Source organism: Triticum dicoccoides, chromosome 6B (genome assembly GCF_002162155.2).
Source record: "Triticum dicoccoides isolate Atlit2015 ecotype Zavitan chromosome 6B, WEW_v2.0, whole genome shotgun sequence".
NCBI lineage: Eukaryota > Viridiplantae > Streptophyta > Magnoliopsida > Poales > Poaceae > Triticum > Triticum dicoccoides.
In genome coordinates, this window is record NC_041391.1 from 162,368,206 (window position 1) to 162,375,015 (window position 6,810).

Here is a 6,810-nt window from a genome sequence, read left to right on the forward strand (position 1 = left end):
GTCAATCCAGATGCCCCTGTTGCGCCGCCTCCCATGGAGGAGCAGGTATTTGTACTTGCTTAGCTTGTAGAGTTAATTGCTCCCTAGTTGCATTGGTTAGATTTTGATTCATGCGGTATTTCATATGGTTAGAGTAGTTGGTTTGACGGATGGGCGGGGGTTTTCTGTAGGGTATGGGTTGGGGGACGAGGGTTTTTGGACTAGGGGTTGTTGGATAGATTCGTTGCAAAAAGGCTATGTTGTGAACTATGATTTTAGGTGTTGCAATGATTGGGGGTTTTAGATTTGTTTTTAGATTTGGATAAATTCGTTGCAAAAATGCTAGGTGTTGTGAACAGATTGGGTTTTTTAATGCTATGATGCTTATTAGATTTGTTTTTAGTGCTCACAAATTGGGGTTTTTAATGCTAGATGTTTTTGAATGCTACTCAGATTGGGGTTTTGAATGTCATATGCCCAAATGGAATCCATTGATTAAGAAGTTATAATTTTGATTCAATGTGTGTAAATTTGTCATATTAGGGTTTTTGATTCATTAGTATATAAATTTGATATATTAGCTCTGTTCTTCAGTGTGTGTGCATGACCAATGATCAATGTGTTATTTGAATGTCATATTGGGGTTTTTGATCGATGTGTGTACAAATCTAATACATTGATATACTAGTGATGGATGTGGTTTTTGAATGCATAGAGCTAAGGGGCACAGAAATAAAAAAATCCCAATTCTAAAACATTTCTGATATTGGGAGTATATTATCCCTATGATCAATGTGTCATGTGTGCACACCAATTTTCAATTGGCTACTAGTGATGGATGTAATTGTATATTCAGGAGGATGATGGTTAGGGGGGGAGGAAGAGGAAGCTGAACGACTACGACCCGTACGAGGGGGAGTTTAGTGACGATTCTGAATATGAGGTAAGCATTGATACGTCTCCAACGTATCTATAATTTTTTATTGTTCCATGCTATTATATTACCCCTTTTGGATGTTTATGGGCTTTAGTTTACACATTTATATCATTTTGGGGACTAACCTACTAACCGGAGGCCCAGCTCGTATTGTTGTTTTTTTGCCTATTTCAGTATTTTGAAGAAAAGGAATATCAAACGAAGTCCAAACGGAATGAAACCTTCGGGAGCGTGATTTTTGGAACGAACGTGATCCAGAGGACTTGGAGTGCAAGTCAAGAAGCAGCCGAGGCGGCCACGAGATAGGAGGGCCCCCCCTGTAGGGCGCATCCTTGCCCCTCCGATGAGTTGTGAGTAGTTTACCACAGACCTACGGGTCCATAGTTATTAGCTAGATGGCTTCTTCTCTCTTTTTGGATCTCAATACAATGTTCTCCCCCTCTCTTGTGGAGATCTATTTGATGTAATCTCTTTTTGCGGTGTGTTTGTCGAGATCCGATGAATTGTTATGATCAGATTTATCTATGGATAATAATTGAATCTTCTCTGAATTCTTTTATATGATTGAGTTATCTTTGCAAGTCTCTTCGCATTATCGGTTTGGTTTGGCCTACTAGATTGATCTTTCTTGCAATGGGAGAAGTGCTTAGCTTTGGGTTCAATCTTGCGGTGTCCTTACCTAGTGACAGAAAAGGGTTGCAAGGCACGTATTGTATTATTGCCATCGAGGATAACAAGATGGGGTTTATATCATATTGCTTGAGTTTATCCCTTTACATCATGTCATCTTGCTTAATGCGTTACTCTGTTCTTATGAACTTAATACTCTAGATGCAGGCAGGAGTCGGTCAATGTGTGTAGTAATAGTAGTAGATGCAGGCAGGAGTCAGTCTACTTGTTATGGATGTGATGCCTATATACATGATCATGCCTAGATAATCTCATAATTATTCGCTTTTCTATCAATTGCTTGACAGTAATTTGTTCACCCACCGTAATACTTATGCTATCTTGAGATAAGCCTCTAGTGAAACCTATGGCCCCCGGGTCTATCTCTTATCATATTTGCTTCCAAATCTACTTTTATTTGCATCTTTATTTTCTGCATCTATATTATAAAATACCAAAATATATTTATCTTATCATACTATCTCTATCAGATCTCACTTTCGCAAGTGGCCGTGAAGGGATGGACAACCCCTTTGTCGCGTTGGTTGCGAGTTCTTTGTTTGTTTGTGTAGGTTCGTGGGACTTGTTGAGAAGCCTCCTACTGGATTGATACCTTGGTTCTCAAAAACTGAGGGAAATACTTATGCTACTATTGCTGCATCACCCTCTCCTCTTCGAGGAAAACCAACGCAAGCTCAAGACGTAGCAAGAAGGATTTCTGGCGCCATTGCCGGGGAGGTCTTCGCTCAAGTCAAGACATACCAAGTACCCATCACAAACTCATCTCCCTCGCATTTACATTATTTGCCATTTGCCTCTCGTTTTCCTCTCCCGCACTTCACCTTTGTCGTTTTATTCGCCCTCTCTTTCCCAATCTCCTCCTCTCTTTTCCGCTTGCCTTTTTCTGCTTGCTTGTGTGCCTGTTTGTCCTTATGGCTTTGCCTAAGGGTCCTAATCACCTTCTCAGAAAGATGGAAGAGATTGAATCAAATATTAGAAGCTTTATGAATTTGCAATTTGAGCATAATAATTTCTTTAGAAAAGAGCTTAAGGAACAAAAAGGTTTTTTGGGATTTATGAACAAAGAGCTTGATGATATGAATAAAGAATTTTATGGTGTTAACGCTCAAATTACCCGGCTTGAAAATGCTATAGCCAAAATTTCTGACAAGCAAGCCACTTTAGTCAATAAGATGGCTGCTAAACCAAAAAAAAATTAGATGAAAATAATGATGAGGATCTTAAAGTTATTGATGGTTCTCCTATTATATCTATGTTTTGCAATATGAATTTTGATGATTATGAGACTGATGATGAATAAACTTTGCCTAGAAGGCGTCCCAAGAATTCCGAGTCTTTAGATTTTGATGCTAACTTTGGTGAAAGTGAGATTGGAGAAGTCACAACTTTAAATAGTATTGAATCCACTATCTCAGATTTCAAGGAATTTGATTATGATAATTGTTCTTTAAAAGGTTGTATTTCCTTGTTGCAATCCGTTGTTAATTCTCCTCATGCTTATAGTCAAAACAAAGCTTTTACCAAACACATTGTTGATGCCTTGACGCAATCTTATAATGAAAAACTTAATTTGGAAGTTTCTATACCTAGAAAACTTAATGATGAGTGGGAACCTACTATAAAGATTAGAATTAAAGACCATGAGTGTTTTGCTTTGTGTGATTTGGGTGCTAGTGTTTCCACGATTCCGAAAACTTTATGTGATATTCTAGGCTTCCATGATCTTGATGATTGCTTGTTAAATTTGCACCTTGCGGATTCCACCATTAAAAAGCCAAGGGGAAGGATCAATGATGTTATTATTGTTGCAAATAGAAATTTGGTGCCCGTTGATTTTATCGTTTTTGATATATATTGCAATCTTTCTTGCCCTATTATTCTTGGTAGACCTGTCCTTAGAATGATTGGCGCGATTATTGATATGAAGGAAGGGAATATTAGATTCCAATTTCCATTAAAGAAAGGCATGGAGCACTTTCCAAGAAAGAAAGTCAAATTACCTTATGAATCTATCATGCGGGCTACTTATGAATCAAGTGCCAAAGATGCACTCGTTAGATCTATCTTTGCATTTATGCCTAGCTAGGGGCGTTAAACGATAGCGCTAGTTGGGAGGAAACCCAATTTTTCTTTATGTTCTTTGTTTTTTCTCCTGTTTAGTAATAAATTTTGCTTCTAATTTCTGTTTAGATGTGTTTTTATCTTTTAGTTAGTGTTTGTGCCAAGTAGAACCTATAGGATAAACTATGATGTTAGTTGATTTGATTCTGCTGAAAAACAGAAACTTTGCGCTCACGATAAAAAATTCAATAAATCACAGAAACGAGATTTTGCATTGATTCCTTTTGCTTCTGATCAATAAACGAATTGTCCAGTACGTACTATTTTGGTAGGATTTTTAGATTTCCAGAAGTTTGCATTAGTTACAGATTGCTATAGACTGTTCTGTTTTTGACAGATTCTGTTTTTCGTGTGTTGCTTGCTTATTTTGATGCATCTATGGCTAGTAAAATAGTATATAAACCATATAAAAGTTGGAATACAGTAGGTTTAACACCAAAATAAATAAAGAATGAGTTCATTACAGTACCTTATGTGGTGGTTTTGTTTTCTTTCACTAACGGAGCTTATAAGATTTCCTGTTGAGTTTTGTGTTGTGAAGTTTTCAAGTTTTGGGTAGAGCTTTTATGGACTATGGAATAAAGGGTGGCAAGAGCCTAAGCTTGGGGATTTCCAAGGCACCCCAAGATATTCAAGGATAGCCAAAAGTCTAAGCTTGGGGATGCCCCGGGAATGCATCCCCTCTTTCCTCTTCGTTCATTGGTAACTTTACTTGGAGCTATATTTTTATTCGCCACATGATATGTGTTTTGCTTGGAGCGTTGTGTATTATATTAGTCTTTGATTTTTAGTTTACCACAATCATCCTTGCTGTACATACCTTTTTGGAGAAGCCTAATTGATTAGAATTTGCTAGAATACTCTATGTGCTTCACTTATATCTTTTGAGCTTGTTAGTTTTTGCTCTAGTACTTCACTTGTATCTTTTAGAGCACGGTGGTGTCTTAATTTTGGAGAAATTGCTAGTCTCTCATGCTTCACTTATATTATTTTGAGAGTCTTTTAGAACAGCATGGTATTTGCTTTGGTTACAAATTTGGTCCTAGAATGATGAGCATCCAAGTTGGGTATAATAAAAACTATCATAGAAATTGAATTGGATGCTATGATCAATTTGTTGCTTGATAATTGTTTTGAGATATAAAGTTAGTAATGTTAGGGTCATGCTAGTGGATAATTATGAAATTGAGAAATACTTTTTTTGAAGTTGGTAAGTCACATAGCATGCACGTATGGTAAAAGTTGTGTGACAAATTTGTTGCATGAGGTGCTCTTTTGATTGTCTTCCTTATGAGTGGCAGTCGGGGAGGAGCGATGGTCTTTTCCTACCAATCTATCCCTCTTGGGGCATGCGTAGTAGTACTTCGCTTCGAGGGCTAAGTAGACTTTTGCAATAAGTATATGAGTTCTTTATGACTAATGTGAGTCCATGGATATACACACACTCATCCTTCCACTTAGCTAGCCTCTATTTTACCGCGCAACTCTCGCCGGTATTGAACCCATTATTTACCTTCCTCAAAACAGCTACCATACCGACCTATTATGGCATTTCCATAGCCATTCCGAGATATATTTCCATGCAACTTCCCACCGTTCCGTTTATTATGACACGTTTCATCATTGTCATATTGCTCTTTGCATGATCATGTAGTTGACATCGTATTTGTGGCAAGGCCACCTTCATAATTTTCATACATGTCACTCTTGATTCATTGCATATCCCGGTACACCGCCGGAGGCATTCATATAGAGTCATATTTTGTTCTAGCTTTCAGTTGTAATTCTTGAGTTGTAAATCCATAAAAGTGTGATGATCTTCATTATTAGAGCATTGTAAAGGATGATGAAGACTATCCCCCACAAGTCGGGATGGGAATTCGGACTTTATAAAAATAAAAGAGGCCAAAGAAGCCCACCAAAAAGAAGAAAAAAAGAAAAAAAGAAAAAAAAGAAAAAAGGAAAAAAGGAAAAGAAAAAAAATAAAATGAGAGAAAAAGAGAGAAGGGACAATTGCTACTATCTCTTTTTCCACACTTGTGCTTCAAAAAAGTAGCACCATGATCTTCATGATAGAGAGTCTCATATGTTGTCACTTTCATATACTAGTGGGAATTTTTCATTATAGAACTTGGCTTGTATATTCCAATGATGGGCTTCCTCAAAATGCCCTAGGTCTTCGTGAGCAAGCAAGTTGGATGCACACCCACTTAGTTTCTTTTTGTTAAGCTTTCATATATTTATAGCTCTAGTGCATCCGTTGCATGGCAATCCCTACTCACTCACATTGATATCTATTGATGGGCATCTCCATAGCCCGTTGATACGCCTAGTCGATGTGAGACTATCTTCTCCCTTTTTGTCCTTACAACCTCCACCATTTACCACCATAGTGCTATGTCCATGGCTTACGCTCATGTATTGCGTAAGAGTTGAAAAAAGTTGAAGCGCGTTAAAAAGTATGAAACAATTGCTCGGCCCGTCATCGGGGTTGTACATGATGAGAGTATTTTGTGTAATGAAAATGAAGCATGGCCTAACTATATGATTTTGTAGGGATAAGCTTTCTTTGGCTATGCTATTTTGATAGGACATAATTATTTGTTAGTATGCTTTGAAGCATTATTATTTTTATGTTTTATAAGCTTTTATCTTGAATCATTTGGATCTGAACATTCATGCCACATTAAAGAAAATTACATTGAGAATTATGCTAGGTAGCATTCCACATCAAAAATTTCTTTTTTATCATTTACCTACTCGAGGACGAGCAGGAATTAAGCTTGGGGATGCTTGATAAGTTTCCAACGTATCTATAATTTTTGATTGTTCCATGCTATTATATTACCCCTTTTGGATGTTTATGGGCTTTATTTTACACATTTATATCATTTTTGGGACTAACCTAATAACCGGAGGCCCAGCCCGTATTGCTGTTTTTTTGCCTATTTCAGTATTTCGAAGAAAAGGAATATCAAACGGAGTCCAAACAGAATGAAACCTTCGGGAGCATGATTTTTGGAACGAACGTGATCCAGAGGACTTGGAGTGCAAGTCAAGAAGCAGCCGAGGCGGCCACGAGA